At 42.4% G+C, this 21,229-nt stretch overlaps 1 long non-coding RNA gene across 8 annotated transcripts in view; it reads left to right on the forward strand.

The window, feature by feature from the left end:
* LOC118019159 overlaps positions 1 to 5,021 on the forward strand; it is a 63,758-nt gene extending 58,737 nt beyond the window's left edge. For 7 of the 8 annotated variants that reach the window (XR_004681590.1, XR_004681592.1, XR_004681591.1 and 4 more), the window contains 2 exons: positions 1,408 to 1,594; positions 4,546 to 5,021. This is a non-coding gene — a long non-coding RNA (uncharacterized LOC118019159). The remainder of the gene's footprint in view (positions 1 to 1,407; positions 1,595 to 4,545) is intronic. The other variant, XR_004681593.1, reaches the window with a different exon arrangement.
* The last annotated feature ends 16,208 nt before the right edge of the window (positions 5,022 to 21,229 follow it).

The following is a 21,229-nucleotide window of genomic DNA, read 5'->3' on the forward strand; positions in this document are numbered from 1 at the left end:
CCATCCCAGGACGCTGGGATCATGACCTGAGGCGAAGGCAGACACTCACCTGACCAAGCCACCCAGGCGCCCCTACATTTCTTTTTCTTAAATGACATGGAGTACATTTTTTTTTTTTTTTTTTTTTGGCAGATGATGATTGCCATCTGATGCAAAGTTCAGATTTTGGCAGAAATAAGCCAGTGGCAGTGTATGAGGCAAAGGAGTAACACAGTTTGATTTGTGTTTCACAAAGATCTCTAGCTGCAAAAAGGGGTTGGGGGAGCTGGTAACAGGCTCGAGCATTAGGTGGGCAATTGAGGATGAGAGCCTGAACTCAGGGAGCAGCAGGGAGGAGGGGGTGAGGCTGAAGGGATACTTGGGAAGTAGAATTGATAGGATTTAGTATCCTGAGTTGTTGGGAGCCCAGGGCAGAAAGAGTTAAGGACAGTCCTTAGTTTCTAGCTCAGTGAATCTAAAGAGCTGCAAAACTGTTAATAGAGAAAGTGAAGACAGGATCACGTTTTTTGAAAGAAAGATATTAAGCTCAGTTTTAGACACACTTTGCATCTGAGGAGCCCATAGCAACCTCCAGTGGGCATTGGCAGTTTATTCCTGGAGGTCAACAGATGAGTTAGAATAAAGATGCGTGTAGGTAGCATCCACTCTTGACTAGATTAGATTCCAGAGAATTTAACATGAGAAGGGAGAGAAAGGTGGGAAGGCAGGCAGGAAAGGAAAAGTAAGACAACAGAAACATGGGAAACACTAAGACTGGCCAGAGGAGGAACATAAGCCTGCCAAAGCATCTGAGAAGGAATGGTCAGAAAGGGAGAAAGAGAGCCAGAAGAGAGTGAGTCGTAGAAGGTAAGGGAGGAGAGTTTTAAGCAAGAGGGAATGACCCATATGGATCAAATTGTACATTGGGGTTAAATAAGATGAAAGCTGAAAGTAGTTCATAATATTTGGTATTTGAGGCATTGTTGTCTTTAAAGAGAGCAGTTGCATCAAAATGGAGTAGTGGTAGTAAGATGAGGTCATTGGGCACCTGGGTGGCTCAGGTGCATCTGCCTTCGGCTCAGGTCATGATCCCGGGGCCCTGAGATGGAGCCTCGCATTAGGCTCCCTGCTCAGCCGGGAGTCTGCTTCTCTCCCTGCCCCTCACCCTGCTCATGCTCTCTCTCTCACTCTTTCTCTCTCTCAAATAAAAAAATAATAAGATGAGGTCATTTGGGTGAGGAGTGACTGGTTGGTAAGAAAGTAGGCAGAGCAAGAGACAGCTACCCTCTCTAGAAGTTTGGATGTCAAGAAAAAGAGACATCTGAGCAGAAGCTTAAGGATGAAGAGAGATAAAGCCCACTGATTGCAAAACTGACTTACTGCCTCATCCCTCCCTGACTTCACACCCTTTGCTATGCGACTCTGCAGCTCCTGCCATCAAGAAGTAGGGTCCATTTCCTTGTTCCTGGGCTGGCCGTGCGACTTGCTTTTACCAATACAGTGAAGTGGAAGTGATAGTGTACCAGTTCCGAAGGCCTTGTGTACTTCTGCCCTCTCTGTCTCGCTCGAAATCCCGCCTGGCTACCATGAGGACAAGCCCGTGTTCACTTGCTGAGTAAGTGATCGGTGGCCTATCCACCCACTCCACCATAACTAATGACCCGCTGATTGCCAGGCACGTGAATGAGATCATCTTTGACCGCCCCGCCCCAGCCGACCCGCCAGCTGACCGCATAATTCATGAGAATGTGCAGTCAGTATTTCAGGCCCAGCCCAAGGCGGGGGAGCCTGGCTCAGCTCAGCAGAACCGCCCAGGTGACTCACTAACCTGTGAGGAATAAAAATGCTTGTTGCTTCAAGCCATTGTTTCGGGGCACTTTGTTGCACATCAACAGCTAATTGATTCGAGAGATTATTGGGAGGTTTTCATTATCTTGCCTTGGCATGGGGGAGATTTGAATATATCCACCCATTGTAGGGGAAAAGACAGGTTTGAGATTCAAGAAAGGGAATAAGTAACAGGAGGAGCGGACGTGACCAAAAGCTCAGGTGGAAGATTAGCCTGGGAAAAGGCAGAGACTGCCTTTGTTTCTGAGATAAGAGAAGGAAGTGGGGATGGAGGACGGTGTCCTGGGCTGAAATTCATTGCGTCACTTGGGCTTCAGCTAGGTGGAAGCTAGGGGGTGGCATCTCCGGACATGCTCGCAGTTAACATCCAACCAAAAATTAACGTCCCAAACTCACGCGTTTCCACATCTGTCAAAGCTAAAAGGGGCGTCTGAGACAGATTTCCTTTTGTTTTCACTGGCGTGTCAAATGCTGCAGTGACAGCAAAGGAATAATCTTCAGTTTGTGTATAATGAGGTCTGAAATTTCCGTCTCCACACATTGATCATGAATCTTATTTCATTAGATAAACTGACAGCAGAATCTCAGGTACTTAAAATTTTGAAAAAAATCAACACAACCACCCACATCTATGATTTTTTTCCTGCTGTCACTTTTATGGTTCAGTTATTTTGTCTATATGCACTCATTTCCAGTTTTGTCTGGATTTCTCAACAGCCAAATCATTCCTTAATCCTAGACATATATTCCTCTATCCTGGAAAATGATTTAGTAGAAAGACAGCTGGCTTGGGAGGCAGAAAAACAGAGTTCTAGATTTGACTCTGCTGTTAACTAGCAAACTTGTCCAAGCCAAGTCACTGAACCTCACTTTCCTTATCTGAAAAACATATTCCTCCAACAGAAATTTATTGGTACCAGGCACTATTGTGAGTGCTTAGGATACATCAGTGAAGAAAACAAAGACCCCCGCCCTCAGGAACTTACATTCTGGAGGAGTCTGACAATGAGAAACAAATGCAATAAACAGGATAATTATATCATATGATAGATGGAAAAAATTAAAAATAAAGTGGAGGTGGGGGCTGGAAGGAACTAAAAGAGTTACCATGAAGTTATCTGGGGGAAGAATGTTCCAGGCAAAGTCCCTGAGTATTTCTTGTCTTTCTTGTCCTCCACACTCCATTTCTCCTTACTAACCTCAGAGGAGGTTTATAATGCATATAACCTTTAGGCCAGTCTTCCATTACTACTCCATACATTTCTTTGAATAGCCAACAAATGACCATCCGTTCACTTTGAACTAGTCCCACTGGCATTAGGTACAAGAGCCTCTCATCTTGCATTTACTTTCTGGGACTTCTTGTGGTATTTTCCTGCCATCCCAAAGGCTAGATCTGTATGTATTATGCCAAACATCACGTGGGCATTTCCTCCCGGCTCTGCACAGGACAGTGGAAGCCAGCAAAGGGATCTTTAAAAAAGACACGGCTCTTGATAAAGTACCTACCATTTCCGAATGCCATGTATGTGCCAAGTAGCCTTACATTCTTTATTTCCCCTAATCCTCAGCACACTTCCATCTTTCTCTGAGGTTAGCATTATTCCCACTTTACCAGTAATGAAACAGTGGTTCAGAGAATTTTGAAAACTTACTGTGTCACACAGCTGGTAAGTCCCATGGTCAGAATTTGCTTGTCAAGCACACTTTCCATCAGCTGTACTGCACAGCGTCCTTTCTTCCTAAGTGTCCTTTAATCCAGCTGGAAAGCCAGATATACATAGAAGAGATGACAAGAGGGTGGCTTTAAGGCCTGTAGCATGGGGGTGAGGAGCTTGGCTCTGCTTGACAGCCCGAGGTCAAACTCCAGTTCTGCCGTGTTATAACTGTGTGATCAGGGGCCAGTTACTTAACTTTTCTGAGCCTCCCTCTCCTCATTTGTAAATATGCACAACACGAGTCCCCGTCTCATAAAGTTGTGTGTGGGGGGACTCAATGAAGTAGTTCACATAAAGTCCTCAGCATAGTATCTCTTACATAACTCTGACATAGGTTAACAATTATTCTCATATATTATTGATGGATTTTTTTTTAAAAAGCACATGTATATATTAAAATATCTCTAGAAGGCTCAGGAACTGGGGAGTAGCTTTTCACTTTGAGTATTTGTACAATGTATACATTTAAATGTTGGGCCAATGATATTACTTATTTAAGAAAACCAGACAACTAGACAGCTTTAAAGAAATACCATTATTATTATCATCATTGTAAGGAATTTGGAGTAATAATAATTATTCCATAATTTATTTGGATAGACAGATTTGGAGGAGGTTTTTTGGAAGAGATGTTTGAGCAGGGCCTCGAAGCAGGTATAGCATTTTGATGACAGAATAACGAACTGAGAGGCATTTTATATGAAAGATTCTTGCAGAGCAGAGCATACAGGCAGGAAAGAGTAGCCAGCAAATGCAGTTCCATTCAGTGATAATTGTTTGGTGCTGTGGTAACAATTAATACAGGTGATAGTGTTTTTCAGATACCTGTAATAGAGAGGGTGTGAGTGAAAAATTGCCTAAACACTCCACTCAAACACAAAAATTGAGAAAGATTGCTGGTTGAGGCCGATTCCATGAGCCCTGCTGCCAGAATTATTCCGGTTCATCAATCCAAATTGAGCTGGAGGCACCTTTGACATCCCCCTCTCTCTGCCTGCAGGTCAGCTGTCTCCAATCCTGAGGTCATCACTCATCAAGAGGGGATAATCCCAAGGACAGCAGGACCTGCTTCATCACTTGGATTTAGGAGTGAGAAACCCATCAGGCAACTAAACAGTAACAATGACCCACCATTAAACACACTGAGAGAAGTGCATGATGAGGAGATTGTACGAGAAGAATCCCGGAGCTCTTGCTGACAACGCCTATGGAGACGCTGACCACTGTGAGCTCTGCCCATTGAACTGCAGTAAAAAATCTCCCCCTCCCCAGAGATGCTTGGATGCGGGCACAATATCAGTTCAGACAATGGTCTGTGTGTGGACTTAGAGTGGAAAGAATTTGGACTGTGGGGTAAACAGACCTGGGTCTGAACTGCTATTCTGCCACTTCCAGGTAGTGTGTTTTAGCAGCATTAAAAAAAAAAAAAAAAAAAATCTCTCTTGGCCTCAGTTTTCTTGTCTGCAAAATGGTTCAAATACCTCCACAGAGGTCTTTTAAGAGGACCAAATGTAACAGTGTTTGAAAAGCTAGGTACTTCTCTTTATGGAAGAAGAGCAAGATGGGGGGCCCAAAAAAGGAATGGGCACACACACAAAAACTTTTCTCAGAATTATTTTTTGTTCTAGGTACTCTACCTCAGAACGTATGCTTCTTTCTTTAGTTTAGCTACCAGGGAAAAAGAGACAGAGAAAAATGGAGAAAGGCAGGAAGTCAGATTCTGGCTCTTACACAAGAAAATTCACTCTACATAATCTTCAGACAATGTTGCTATCCTTCCTCAAATACCGGGCCACAGGCATCATGCCAAAGAAGTCAGCAGCCTGGAAGATATTTTAAACTGATTCTGGGGCTGAACGACAGGCCATTTGCGCCATATGCCACTGACACGTTAATCTAGGCAAGGCTGCTAGGCACCTGGGGACATCCATGCTAAAATGCCATTTAGGAAGGGCACGCCGAGTCCAGTGGCAGAAGTTCACCAGCGCAAAGCGGGAGGGCAGCCCAGAAGATAGAAGATAGAAGTGGCAAGGAGGAGTAAGAAGTGTGGTGTCTAAGCCTTGGAAGATTTTCTGAGTTTCAGACACTTCATTTTGCTTCTGTGAGAGCTGTAGATTCAACAAAACATCAAAACCGGGTACTTACTGGCTGGACAAATGAGTATCTGCTACTTTTTGCACCCATTATACCACATGGCCACACTTTTATACACTGGCAAATACTGGGCGATGCTCTAGTCCACTAGAATGACCTTTATTCCTCCTGTTCCGTCATAAAAAGCAAGTGGCTGCTGAGCGACTGTAGTAGATGCCCCAGTGTCAGACTTTCCAGGATCCAATTTGGTGGGAGCACTCTGGGCCTTTGGTCTCCCTCTTCCCTTTGCCAAGCCCTGTTTCTTGGTTACTCTGAGCAGTAATGAGCTTCTCCACCCCAGCATGAGGACAGGCTCACAGCTAGCACATGAAAAAGGCTGAGCTCATGTGGGGCAACTACTCTACTTCATGGGCAGATCACACATCTGTTTTTTCCCTTCTTCTGCAATGCAACTACACTAATGATTTTTTTTTTTTTTTAAGTAGAAATAAGGCAGTACTATGGCTTTCTGAGAAAAAAAAGTCACACTGCAGGATAACTGCAACAGACATCATAAAAGGAGCTGGAATGAAATGCCCACCCACTCTTGTCATTGGAGCAAATGATTTCCAAGAGCAAAAGAATCATTCTAACTTAGGGGATCTTAATAAACAAATAGAATCACTGCCCTAATTATTTTCTTCCAGGCAAATGAAACTTAAAAATCGGCTCTTCTTGTTCATGTTAGCTATTTTGCATAAACAGAAGAAACTGAAAGGTTATAAAAATAAGATTAGGCCACCCAAGAACGTGGGAGTTCCCCAAAGTTCTCTATGGTGAGTGGTTCAGAGTTGTCATTGTTGAGGATGGGCTGTAGAATCAGCCCATGATTCAAGGCCAGAGCTCTGTCCCTTATTCCCTAATGACCACTGGCAACTTAAAATCCCCCACCAAATCTCTGTTTTTTCGTCTGTAAACTTGCACAGAGTAACCCCAACTTCCAGGGCTCTTATGAGAATTCAAAGATCTGTGTGTGGTGAGGAGCATACTTTCTGGCATGTGGTCAGGGGATCTATGTTAAAATTATAGACCTGGTCTTGGGAACCACGTGTCACTTATGTTTTTCAATGGAGAGACGTTATTTCTATGAGTTCTTAGCAAAGACCAGATAGATGTTTTAATCACAAAATAATAAGCATTTTCTGAACCTTTACCACTAGACCCACTGGGCTGTGTTATGCATTATAAAAGATTTATAAGAAGTAGAAGAGTTCTTTTTTTGCTTAGGAGTGGTTTAAAGTCAGCCCTGAAGAACAGTAACACCAATCTTACCCAAAACCCAGTGTTTGGCAACCCCATCTTAAATGGGATCCATCTTTAAACCCATCTTTTTTTTTTTTTTAAGATTTTATTTATTTATTTGACAGAGAGAGACAGAGCAAGAGAGGGAACACAAGCAGGGGGAGTGGGAGAGGGAGAAGCAGACTCCCAACTGAGCAAGGAGTCCAAGCGGGGCTGGATCCCAGGACCATGGGATCATGACCTGAGCCAAAGGCAGATGCTTAACTACTGAGCCACCCAGGCGCCCCTTTAAGCCCACCTTAAATGAGATCCTAAACACCATACTGCAATAGTCCTTACCTGGTCTCCTTGCACCCATCCTTGACTCGCTACAGCCAATTCACAGAGCGCTAGCATCTTTTCAGAATTTGCTGATGGTTCCCTATTTTACACAGAATGAAATCCAAAGTCTTCACTTAAGTGCCCTTCATGGTCTGGGCTCCAGTTACCTTCCAGAGCACATCTCTTATTACTCTCTCCTTTGTTCACTCCCCTTCAGCTATACCAGACTCCTCAAATGCACCAAATGTGCTCCTGCTTCAGAACCTCTGGACTTGCTAATGTCTCTCTCTGGAATGTTCTTCCCCACATACCCATATGGATTGCTCTTCTACTTTATTTAAGTTTCTTTTCAAATGTCATATAATCAGAGAAAGCTTCCCTGACCATGCTTTTTAAAATAATAACCCCACCCTGCTCTTCTCTATGCCCTATTGTGCGTTATTTTTCTTCACAGAGCCTTCAAGACTTAACAGAGGAAGCCTGGCTGGCTCAGTCAGTGGAGCATGCAACTCTTGATCTCGGGGTCGTGAGTTCAGGCCCCATGTTGGGCATAGAGCTTACTTAAAAGGGGGGGGGGGTAGGGAAGGTTAATGTAATGAGCTCCAATCCCCACTACTTCAACTGGTCCCAAGACTGTAATTGATATTTATCATCTTCATCTTCTACTCATTATAGATTTCCCTCACCCTTTGCCCACACTTCAGCTGGTCTAGGTTGCTTTCTAGGTGGGGTGACTTAGATCTGCATCCCCAAGGGGTCTGAGTTGCTTTCGCCCTTTTGGACTGAGGTGGCTGCAGTTCCAATTCCAGTTATCAGGTATGGCGTTACCTCCAAAAGATGGCTCACTGAGTCCCTGGGTCCTAGATCATATTCTTTTCTGCCCTACTACCTCAATTGTGTAGTAGGAACCCTAGTTTCTCATAGTAAGCAAGTCAGTTGTCCTTAATAAAATTTCACAAGTGCATCATTCAGAGTGATAGTGAAAAGAACCAATCTGATTTCTACCCACTGATTCCTGGACCCATATATTCTAGCTTTAGAGAATCAGCACCATTGGTTCTGTATATACGGCATGCTGGAAGATGCAGTCCAACCCTATAGGGTATTATGCTCAAGCTAGCACCTTAAATGAAGTGTTAATAGGCCATTCCATTATTCTACGAGCTGGCTATCTCTAGACGATCAAGTATATTGCAAGACCAGTCAGTCTCATAGTCATGTGTCCATTGTCACCCTCTCTTTTACTATCAAATGGGTCCCTTAGTCTGAGGCAATGTTGTGTGGGATCCCATACCGGCAAAGAAGGCATTCTCTAAGTCCTCGGGTAGTAGTATTGGCCACAGCACTGTGGTTAAGGGAGGCAAAGCCATGTCCAAAGGAGGTGCCAATTCCAGTAATGGAATTGGGTCTGATGTAATCAGCTTGCCAAGTAATTGACTAATCTCCTTGAGGATGGGGCTCTATCTGTGCCAGTGTGTGCTGCTGACAGGATGGATATTCAGCCATGGCAGGAACTATATTAGTCTTGGTGAAAGAGAGTTGATACTGTTGTGTCCACACTTCATCTCTATCCCTGTCATTATGGCCATGTCATTCATGAACCCACTGCACAGTCCTGGAGTGGGCATGGAGAGAGGCTCATTGACATCCAGAAGACAGATCATCCTCTCTACTTGGTTGTTGATGTTGTTGATGTTCTCTTGATTCACTATGAAGGATGCTCATGGACATTAACATGAGAATCAATAATCCTCAGTCATCACATCTTTCCTCCTAAGTCCACCCATATGCCTCTTCCCCAAACATCCTTGTAGAGAAAGCTATAAAAACAGACATTATCAGGCCGGTCATCACTGTGGGCCATTTAGAATGTGTCTCATAATTGTCTACACAAGGGCAGAAGAGAGCAGCTCTACCTACCAGTTTCCATCCTTATTAGTCAAGGATTTCTTCAAAGGATGTCAATCCCTTTGAATGCATATGTGTGAGAGATAAGCAGATTCCTGCAGATATCCAGTCAGGTTATCAGAGAAGCTCAGGTTAGAGAGTGTAATAAATTTATGATCCACCTGAGACAAGACCCTGTCTGGTTATTCCTGAGCACAGCTGGTTGTTGCAGCAAAAGTTGGAATAGAAGTTGGGCTGAGAGGTTATGAGATGAAGTCTAAAAAGTGTTTGATATACCCTTAAAGCCTGGGGTGAAAGGCATGATTGGAAGAATGTGTTAAATTATGTATTTTAGATAACTAGGTAATAGGATATTTTTTTTTTAAGATTTTATTTATTTATTTGACACAGAGTGAGAGAGAGAGCATAAGCAGGGGGAGTGGCAGGCAGGCAGAGGGAGAAGCAGGCTCTCTGCTGAGCAAGGAGCCCAATGCAGGACTCGATCCCAGGACCCTGGGATCATGACCTGAGCCAAAGGCAGCCGCTTAACTGACTGAGCCATGCAGGCGCCCCGGTAATAGGATATTTTTAAAATATGTGCTAATTGTATGGTGCTGCCAACAAAGACAAAAGTTGTTAGCAGAGGAAGACATCAATGTGGGCTTGAGTTGGCAGGAAAGGAGCTAGAGCCTTGAGGCATGGTTGATGGTAAAGCTGAGGATTCTGGGTAGAGTCCCTCTCCATGTTAAGGAAGATGAATTGAGAATTCTCTGGAGAGGAGAGGGTGTCAAAAACAGGGAAGAGATACCCAGACTGCTGAGAACATAAGGATTATCTTGGTTCAGACAGATTTTCCGTCCTCCTGCCCCCTACAAGACAGTTACCTTTGTTGTGTTGTAGTATAGCACATGATTAAATAAACATGCTTTAGAGAGACTGAGCTGCTTTGAATCCTAGCTCTACTGCTTGGGCAAGTTCCTTAACCTCTTAATCTGTGCTTTCTTCATCTGCTAAGTGGATAGTAACAGTACCTACTTCATAGATTTGTAATGAGGATTAAACTAATTAATTTACATAAAATACTTAAAATGGACCTGGCTCTTAATAAGCCCCAATAAATATTAGCTATCATTGTTATTATTAGGGAAAGTGCAAATAATGGCTTTAACAGCCTAAGGAAACCTAACTAGAACAAAATTAGAAGAATAGGAAGCGTTGAGCAGTTAGGATAAAACAAAAAAAAAGTATTTCCTTGCAAAAAGTTCAGAACAAGTATTCAGTCATGTGTTCTGCAAAAAGTGCCCTGAGATATCTGAAGCATCTCAGAGATATTCACTCAGTGTAAATTCTTTTTAGCTTCAGAGCGAAGAAAACCAATGGAACAATAGTGGCTATGTTGACATTATTAGAAAAAGCAGTGGCAAAAAATCCTGTTGGTCGGCTCATCTCCTTTTAGAATCATACCCACATATGGGTTGCTTGGGCCTTTTCTCATTTCTCCAGTGTACGGCTGGATTAACCAGGCAAATGCAATCTGCCGCCACATCAGAGGAAGAATATTTCCATGCACAAAGGGCTACAGCTGTCACTGACGATCCCCATGCATCCTGAGAACAGTATGGTCTGCAGCAGCCATGTTTTTTGGGGAAAAGGACTCCTCTTCCGGTCTGAGCTACCTACCAGGTTCCCTTTATACTGATTGTGCTGTGTATGAATAGAACAATGTGTTGAAGATTCCAGGCACTGAATGAGGTTGAGAGAATATCAGAGCATTTCGAGGTTGGTTTGACAAGATATCCAAAATATCATGAAGAGTTTCCTTTTTGGTCTTCTGCCTTCAAGGTGCACTCTCTCTCCAATGCTGAAGTTCTTTGTGAATCTGCGTTGGCAATTAGCGTGAAGACATAAATGACCTTTGGCAATCATTAGCTCCTTAATCATCATCTGCCTTCCCTTTATTCTCCAACAGATCCTGACCCACTTCATTTTTGTGTTGTAAAAACTTTCCATTATTTTCTAAGTTCACAAAGGGCCTTTGTAAAAAAATTTTTCTTTTATTATGAAAGTAATACTTGCTTATTAGAAAAAAAATCAGATTAGAATGGTACAAAGTGAAAGTAAAGTTTCCCTCTCCACTTTACCAAGAACCACCCTCAGGTTCACTGCTCCGTAGAAGATCACCATTGACAATAGCAAATGGTGCGTGCTTCAGAGGATCGTACCCCTGACACACACACTCACAGATCTGTGCTCTTGTGCAACTTCCTCTTTTTATTGAACAATATCAAGACTATCTCTTCATGTGTTCACATAGATTTACCTTGTTCTTTTTAATGAGTGTAGTATATTTGATAGTGTGGTTTTTACCATAACCAATCTCCTATTAATGGATACTTAGGATGTTTTCGGTTTTTCTCTATTACACACCATGCCGGTATGAACACCCTTTATGCATACATCATTGTGTAATTGTGAAAGTGCATCTCTAGGATAAATTCCCAGAAGACAATTTTGCTGAATCTGATGGTTGTGTACATTTAACATTTTGACAGATATTGTTAAATTTCTCTCTAAAAAGTGGAACCAATTTACACTCCCATTAGCAGTGTATGAGAGTGTCTATTATCCCACTCCCTCCCCAGGGCCCTGAGTCGCCCGAGGAAGTGGCATGGGCTTTCAAACAGGCAGACCTGTTTCTGAATCTGGCTCTGCCATTCATGAGCTGTGCGACCTCTTTTAAGTCACTTGGCCCCTCGGGGCCTCAGTTTTATCACCTATAAAGTGGAAAAAAGTAATGTCTTCTGGGTCTGTTTGCTGTGATAATTAAGTGCAATGACACAGGTGAAGAGCCTAGTACAGTGCCTGCCAGGCAGTAACCACTCAGTGTAGCCATTTCCCTCAGCTGCAGTTCTGCAGCATGCCGCTCTTGTTTACACCTGCTTCCCATTGCTGTCTCCTCCTCCCCGAGTGCCCTTTTTTATTCTCATGGTGAAAATTCTCACAGTGTAGTACCAAGAGACATGTATGCTGGGTTCTGAGAATCACTTTCCTTTTATTTCATGTGTTTTTATGCATGTTGTCAGAGAGGTGATGACACTTTTCCAGGGCTTCACGTCCGGGAATGTGGTTATCTTTAGTTACTACAACTGATAAGTTAACTACTAGATTGTGTTTGAATTATTTTTGTGTAAATTCACCAAGCCTAAAAGGTTATGGAGGATTGAGTAGTAAAGTGACTCTTGGGAGTTACAGGGTGACTGAAGTTTCTCCTTTAGAAAGAGATTTCTGGAGAATTCCTGAGAGAGGATTATGTGTAACTGCCCCCCCCCCCCAACCACCACTTGCCCCCAATACCTATGATCTCATACAAAAAACCTTGAAAAATAACTGGCAGCTTCTATTCATTCTCAACCTATGTAAGCTCAAGTAGTAGCAATTCAATTATTGGGTGATGCTCATAGCTACATTATATACATTCCCAATATAAATTCACAGTTTCTTCTGATTTCTAAGAGCTTCTGGACTAACCACTGAAGACTGGGGGATTCTGGCTTGGCTGATTCACTACCTAGCAACTCAATCCCACTTTGACTATTTGTTTTTATTATTAAGACCTGGGTAAAAAAAAAAAAAAAAAAGATATGGAAGAACTAAAGAGAAGACCACCCAATTAGGTCCTTTAACTTTATCAGGAAAGGTTGTACCCAGTGAAGAGGAAAGGAAAGCAGACCTATTCAAAGATACTTCCTTCTCCACTTGGTATTAATTCTTCACGGATCTTCCTCAGTTTCTGGGAGGAAATTCAGCTCATAAAGCTTGGATGGCTTCGTGTTGCAGAGAATGAGATGCGATGCTCTCTGCAGAAAGGCCGCCTTAAACCTGCCCAGTTAAAAAGATCTGTATGAGCTTTGACTGCAAAGAGATTTTAGTTTTAGCATGAAAAGTCAATATCAGATCATTTGAATTTATTTTCCACTTCAGTTTACCCATCTGCTCCAGGAAGTCTGATTTAAATACATTTTATCAGAAGCCTTCCACAGGCACCAAGTTACCTAGCAACTCCAAGTTTCCTTTAGTGAGCTGTTTCCAACATAAAGAGTGTTCACAACTTGGGGAGGATGTGTTTTTAGCCTTCAAAGTTTACGAAGCAAGAATTAAATATTGAAACTGCCATTCTCACTCTGCATGAATGTAGAATCTATTTAAATTACATAGAGTCTTGGGGGCTGTATTTCTAAAGAGAAATTTTTAATTAACCCACATGACCATAAACTTGAATGAAATAGTTCTGTTTAATTTGCGCTAACCAATCCAAGTGCAGCATTGCTCAGCTCTAATTTAGGATCTTTAACAAGATCTAATTTGGTGCTTTGCATTTTATGCCTGCTTTGATATGTCAAAAAGATTTAGTTTTTCTGGACCTTGGCAAATAGATCCCTCAGCTCCATTATGAGGATATAGGCTCAGAGCTCTGGGTCTGATGGTGGGTCGAACACATGCAGAAACATCACTCATCTCGAAATGCATAGGAAATGATAGGTAAAGTATTAAATATATATGCAACTCTGTAATCTAAAACAAAAAAGGAAAGTTTTTGTGGATTAGAAATGGGAAGGAAAACTCAGTGGTTAGCAAGGACTAAAACTGCACAGCCCATTGGGAGCCAAGAGTAGATAAGGCCACCAGGGCTAGAGTCTTAACACCAACTGGGATCTGGGACCCAACACCCCCCACATGAAGCAGGAAGTTAAAACCTCTTTGCCTCTTGTGAACAGGAACAAAAGTCACTTTGCCCGTTACCCAAGTGTACAACCACAAATGTACCATTTGCTATGCCCAACCAAATTATTATTCAAAAGTAAGGATGAAATAATTGTATTTTCAGACAGACAAGGACTCTGGAAATTTATTTTCTATTTGTTTGTTTTAAGATTTTATTTTTAGGGGCGCCTGGGTGGCTCAGTTGGTTAAGCGACTGCCTTCGGCTCAGGTCATGATCCTGGAGTCCCGGGACCGAGTCCCACATTGGGCTCCCTGCTCAGCAGGGAGTCTGCTTCTCCCTCTGACCCTCCTCCCTCTCATGCTCTCTGTCTCTCATTCTCTCTCTCTCAAATAAATAAAAAATTTTTAAAAAAAAGATTTTATTTTTAAGTAATCTCTACACCCAATGTGGGGCTTGAAATCACAACCCCAGGACCAAGAGTCAAATGCTCCACTGACTGAGCCAGCCAGGCGCCCCAAGGACTCAGGAAATTTAAAACCCTCGGGTACTCACAAATCCAAATCAGTAGTACAATAATATAACTGTAATACGACTAATATTTTTGTGCTTAAAACAAGTTGGAACTAAAATTCTAGACAATTACATGAGCATTAGTTGGGGTGGAAGGGTGGGTAGTTTTGAGGAAAGTTACATTGTTCAAAAAGTTCTGTCTCATGGGGTGGCTGGGTGACTCAGTTGGTTAAGTGTCTGGCTCTTGATCTCAGTTCAGGTCTTCATCTCAGGGTCATAAATTCAAGGCCCATGTTGGACTCCATGCTGGGTGTGGCACATACTTAAAAAAAAAAAAAAAGTTTTGTGTTGTATATTGTAAGTACATATGTACAATTTTAAAGGATATGGACTGTGTTTCTGACTGAGGTCTTGAAGTCTATGGCACTAACTCATACTAAGGAGACATAAGATTTGAGGAAACATTGAGCAGAATCATTTTCCATCAGTAACAAAATTTGGAGACAGAACCGTGACTTCAGATCTATAGAGAAGCTAAATTACCATCAACAGAGCAGATTTTGAGCCAACAGTATGAAAAGGCCTAGAGCAAGGCATTGTGGGTCATTGAGATGACATGTTGCAGCTTAGGTCAGTCAAAGTCAAACATGCCTTTTAGTAGACGAAGGCAGCTGTTCTCAAACTTTCTTGTTTTAAGACCCCTGTACACTTTAAATGATTTTGGCGCTCCAAAGAGCTTTTGCTTTTGTGGGTTGTACAGAGATTGATATTTGCCATACTAGAAATTAAAACAGATAAAAACTCAGTAGTACACAGGGCACATTCCATTCACTATCATCACATGTCATGTATCCTCTGAAAACTCTCTGTAAATATGTGAGAGAATGAGAGAGAGAAAGGTAAAGTCTTAATATCATTGTGAGAATAGATTTGGCCTCACAGACCCCCCTGAAATGGTCTAGAATCTCTCCAGATCTCCCCAGAGGTCCCCATACCTATTTTGAGAACCTCTGTTCTAAAGGGTAGAATATGCCATATACTCTTTCAATCTTAACTTGTATGTCAGGTCCACCTCCATCTGGTTTAAGCCCCAGATGTGTTTTCTGCTCTTGCTCTTTTCTTAGCTCACAAAACTCATTGCCAGAAACACACTTGGCATTTATTTGGGCCATCCATGATAGGCTTGTTTTGTTCTATAATTTGATTTCTTTAATAGATGTTCTTCAATTTGAATCAGAACAAGGGCAAGACACACATATACTCATTCTTTTTTTCCTAAAGGAATTAATATGGGATACTATGAAGTCAATAAGAATGAATAGTGGTTATAATGGCTCTGAATTTATAAATTAGTTGTAACTGTAATAGCTACTCTTATAATGATTAGCAACTTATTTTATTAGGCAAAAGGGATCACACTAGATCGGGTCCTTCTGTATTACTGATGGTCAATAATGTTTGAATGCAGTCACGGTCCAAGGCCACAAAACGTGGATCTTCCTTAGTTCCTAACTTCTCATTTCCGTCTAACCGGCCAATAATTCCTGTCGATTCTACTTTGGAAACCTGTCCCCTGAGGGGCCCCATCCTTCTCATTCCTACCATCCCTACATCAGTGGTGTCACCACCACTTTTTCTAGAGTAGAGGGATGGCTTCCTTATTGGGCTCTCTGGGCCTGACCCCTTATCTCTTCTGCTTCCAGCACTCATGCTACTCAGTCACTAGAGTTATTTTCCTGAAAAAGTATTTGACTTTGGCATAGTTCCTGTGTAAAAATCACCCATGACAACCAGTTTTCCTCTTTCTGGGTGCCAGAATATAGCGCATTTTACTTACCTAACACAGTTGGCTGAACGACAGTTTTCGGCGTGGATGCACCAGTCCCATGTGGCCTCAGGCTGACAGCCAGGAATAAGATCACCTAATTACATAGTCAAAGGACTGCAACTACCTGGGAAATAGAAACTACTTGGCAGAAAACAATTTTTAAGTTCTTTAAAGTGATCTGGAAGAGCAGACTGCCCCAGCTGCTGCAGATTGTTAAACTGCTTTTTTCCTTTTTTTTTTTTTTCCCTCCGACTCACTCTGTACTTTCACTTTGTCTCTGGAAGAATTTCCTGGCATAGTACCTACCACAAAAGGCACATCAGCGGTGCTCAACTGGGGCAGGTTTGACCCCAGGAGACCTTTGGCAGCATCTAGAGGCATTTCTGTTTGTCACACCTAGGGGGCAGGTGCTCTTGGCATCTAGAAGATAGAGGCCTGGGAGGCCTGGGATTGCTAAACACCCTGCAGTGCACAGGATGAAGAATTATCTGGCCCCCAGTGCCAATAGTGCGAGGTTGAGAGACCCCCAGGTACACGGCAAACACTAAAGTGTAGTTTTAAAAATATATGTAATACTTTCTTTATATACCTTCCCTAAATACCTTAATAACTTACATAACCATTTGCAACCATTTGCTTGATTTGAGTCAACTTCTCAGATGCCTACAGAATAAAGTATAGACTCTGACACAAGGTTCAAGACCCTTCCAAGTTTGCTCCTGTTTCCAGGGCTGCATCTGGCTTTGTGTACCGCTGTGTGCATGCTGTGTGCATTAGGCTACACTGCATTAAAGGGCTCGGTTCCCTGCAGTGCCACACCCTTTCACACCTTTGTGTGGGCTCTTCTCTCACTAGATTACTCTTTCCTCTTACTCACCAGCCAATTTCTATTCATTTTTTTTTAAAGATTTTATTTATTTATTTGAGAGGGAGAGAGAGAGCATGAGGGGGGGAGGGTCAGAGGGAGAAGCAGGCTCCCCGCAGAGCAGGGAACCCGATGTGGGACTCGATCCCGGGACTCCAGGATCATGACCTGAGCCGAAGGCAGTCGCTCAACCAACTGAGCCACCCAGGCGCCCCAATTTCTATTCATTTTTAAGGACCCAGCTCAAATAAAGCCTTCTCTGATACCCTCTCCTCTTCTGTGCACACTTGTCTCTCAAACAAGCTGTTCCTCTTTTTGTATAGTACTTGTTTATTTGTCTGCCTCTGCTACTACACTGTGAATTTTTAATATTTTATATTAATTTGAATTGACGGAAGTTAGCACTGGGCCTGGAACATGGCAGGTGTTCAAAATTATCTTTCAAGTATATGTGTAGGTGCTTCTATATGTGTATACATAGACATGAGCGCATACATGCGTGCGCACACACACATTTGGCATTTTGACAGAGGTTGGCTGAAGATAGATTTCATCACCATAAGTCAATCAGAGAAAGACGTGTACCATATGACCTCACTGATAGGAGGAATTCTTAATCTCAGGAAACAAACTGAGGGTTGCTTTAGTGGTGGGGGTGGGAGGGATGGAGTGGCTGGGTGATAGACATTGGGGAGGGTATGTGCTATGGTGAGCACTGTGAATTGTGTAGGACTGATGAATCACAGACCTGTACCTCTGAAACAAATAATACATTATATGTTTAAAAAAAAAAAAAAAGGTAGTAGGGAGGGGAAAATGAAGGGGGGAAATCAGAGGGGGAGACGAACCATGAGAGACTATGGACTCTGAGAAACAAACTGAGGGTTCTAGAGGGGAAGGGGTGGGGGGATGGGTTAGCCTAGTGATGGGTATTAAAGAGGGCACATATTGAATGGAGCACTGGGTCTTATACGCAAACAATGAATCATGGAACACTACATCAAAAAAAAAAAAAAGGAAAAAAAAAAGACACATTATTTAAAAAAAAAAAGATAGATTTCATCACCATTACTATGCAAGATAACTCCTCCCAGACCTTGCATGGTATTCCTATGAGAGGAATTTAAATCAAGATTCAAAGAACCAGGGGTGCCTGGGTGGCTCAGTCGGTTGAGCATCCAACTCTTGGTTTCAGTTCAGGTTATGATCTCAGGGTCCTATGATCGTAAGCCATGTTGGGCTCTGCACTCAGTGGGGAGTCTGCTTGAGATTCTCTCTCTTCCTCTATCCCTCCCCCACAAAAAAGATAATTTAAAAAAAATATATTCAAAGGACCAAAATGAGAAAACAATCTGTGTAGAATACATCTCCACCTGAAGGACACCTAGTAAACATTCCAGAATTGTACATGGAATGGCATTTCATCAAAAGTACAGCCAAAGTTGCCCATGTTTTTCCTAGAATGTGACCCCGAAACTGTTCACCAAGTGAGAACTGGGAATTCTGAGGCATGAGTGAGTGTGTGCTCTGTATGCACCTACATAAGAATAACACTTGCTGATAAATCTGCTAAAATCTGAATTCTATACCCACTGATCATTTGTCTTAACTTTATTCAAACTCATCCAATATTTATCAAATCATGACGAACGAGCCACATGTGACTACTGATACACAAACTGGGGAGTTGTAGGGCAAGAATTCCTTGGTCTGTTTTTTCCCACCTGTAAAATGAGGGTAATGATTTGTACTCAAGAGGTCAGAGGAGGGGTGCCTGAAGGGCGCAGTCAGTTAAACATCTGACTCTTGATTTTGGCTCAGGGTTGTGAGATCGAGCCCTGTGTCTTGCTCCGAGCTCAGTTCTGCTTAAGACCCTCTCTCCCTCTCTTTCTGCTCCTCCCTCCACTTAAGGACTCTCTCTGTCTCTCTCCCTCTCTCTCTCAAATAAATAAATAAATATTTTTAAAAAGTCAGAAGAAAGTGGATCATGTGCAGAACCCAATTCTGTTTAAATCCAGAATTAATCTGGAACATATATACTATGTATCTATCTCACACAATGGAGATATAGCAGAGTCAGAAATATAATATTACTACATGAGTCTTATTAATTTTTAAGTAATTACTTATGGTTTCTTTTGGACTGGGATCTGATTACCTTCTGCTCCTTTTTCATTGTTGTAAAGGATAAAAAAAGCGCTTTACACTTGGGTGTTCCTCAAAGTCTTGGTAAAAGAAGGGAAAGGAAAATATTACCTAATATTGAGCATTTTTAAAGAAACTACTATTGGAGATCAACAAGTATAATTCTAGTTTTCAAAAGGATAAAAGGTGGGTTCCCCAGACTATGATGTGAAAGCCAAAGACTGAGTTTGAGAACTTGGAGCCTCAGATTGGGGAACACATTGACATCGAAGGCTTGTCACAGGCCACAGAGGGTTCTTGGGTTGGAGGTCATTTGATCTCTACAGCATCAAAATGAATTGAGAGGCCCAGAGTACAGACCCTGTACTAATTAAGTACAACTATTGTACTTCTGCTAACGGGTTTCCATGACCCTGACAGATCAACAGAAAAGGAGGACTTGGTGACTCAACAGACGATCAGTGTAGAAAAAGCTAGATTATAAATGGAAAAGGAAGCCCAATAGAACTATAGCATCAGAAGAAAAAGTATGCCTGGTTGGAAAGCTTTGAAGTACCAACACATAGCTCTGTTTTGTAAAAATGCATCCAGGGACTGCAGACACAAGCCCTTCTTAGTCACTGTGGACTTGGAGACCAATGGATTTAAGGATAGGTGGCAAGTCACAACCTGTTGGTAAAGAGAGGAGCTTCTCTATTTGAAAGCATTAGGGCAGAAAACATTATGTAGAGGCTTAAAGAGTGACATCAAGACCAAAGAGTGGCAATTTCATAGGGGTTTGGAATTTGGGCTCAACATAAGAAAATATTTTATAATAGCCATCCCTGCTATAGAAGGAAATGACCTCCCTTAGTGAACAGTGAGCAACCTGTCTCTGGAAATGCTCAGGCAGAAGCTGCATAGAGATGTTGAGGTGGGTTTTGAGCATCAGATGGGCAGACCACTCAGCAGATACTAGCAGAACTCTGCCACATGCGAGGAACTCCTCTGCCTTTGTGGTTCCTTTGGCTCTTGAAGTCTGGTTTAGATAATTGCAGTTTACATGGAATCTTGACCATTCTCATCCTCAGATATTTTGCCCTACATCAACTTGTACTATTGATCATTGGCCATGCCTCTACAGTTTTTGAGGGCCTGTGAAGCCACAGAATAAAATTTTATTTTATTTATTTATTATTTCTTTTTAGATTTTATTTATTTATTAGAGAGAGAGAGAGAGAGAGAGAGAGTGAGCACAGGCAGGGGGAACGGCAGGTGGAGGGTGAGGGAGAAGCAGTCTCCCTGCTGAGCAGGGAGCCCGATGCGGAGCTCGATCCCAGGACCCTGGGATCATGACCTGAGCTGAAGGCAGACGCCTAACCAACTGAGCCACCCAGGCGCCCCTAAAATTTTATATTGTACATATGTAAATATTTAATAGCTGAAACTGAGAGAATGCCCCTGGGGAGCGGGAAGAGGAGCATCTCCCCGTCAGCTCCTGGTAGGCTTTTGATGGCAGTGTGATAGCAGCCGAGAGTGTGAACTTGTGTCAGAACTACTTAACTTTCAGAGCCTCAGTTTCCTCCGCTGTAAAACGAGGATAATACCTCATAGATTATTGTGTCTATAAATTGCTTAGCTTAGTGCTGGTGTAGACTCTTGCTTAGCCTCATGGAGGCTTATTAGGCTCTGCATAGATTCTGCCTAGGCTCTTACTTAATGAACACAGTACCTGGTACACAGTAAGTGCTCAATAAATGGTAATTCTTGGTAGAAAGACTAACGCAAGGGTAGTAGCAGTAGTAGCCTTTATATCGAGGACTTGAGGACTTAAAACATATATCCCAACTGCTAGTCCAGTGCTCTCTTCAAAACCTAGCAATATGAGGTTTTATGCTTGTCCTCGTTTTGCTTTGCGGCAATTAGATGTGTGGATCAAGACTTACAATGTTCCTCCCTTTTAAGAATGAGCAAACCAGGGCGCCTGGGTGACTCGGTCGGTTAAGCATGCAACTCTTGATTTTGGCTCAGGTCTTGATCTGAGAGTTGTG

This window comes from Mirounga leonina, unplaced genomic scaffold, assembly GCF_011800145.1.
Source record: "Mirounga leonina isolate KUSES-001 unplaced genomic scaffold, KU_Mleo_1.0 Mir_173, whole genome shotgun sequence".
Taxonomy (NCBI): domain Eukaryota; kingdom Metazoa; phylum Chordata; class Mammalia; order Carnivora; family Phocidae; genus Mirounga; species Mirounga leonina.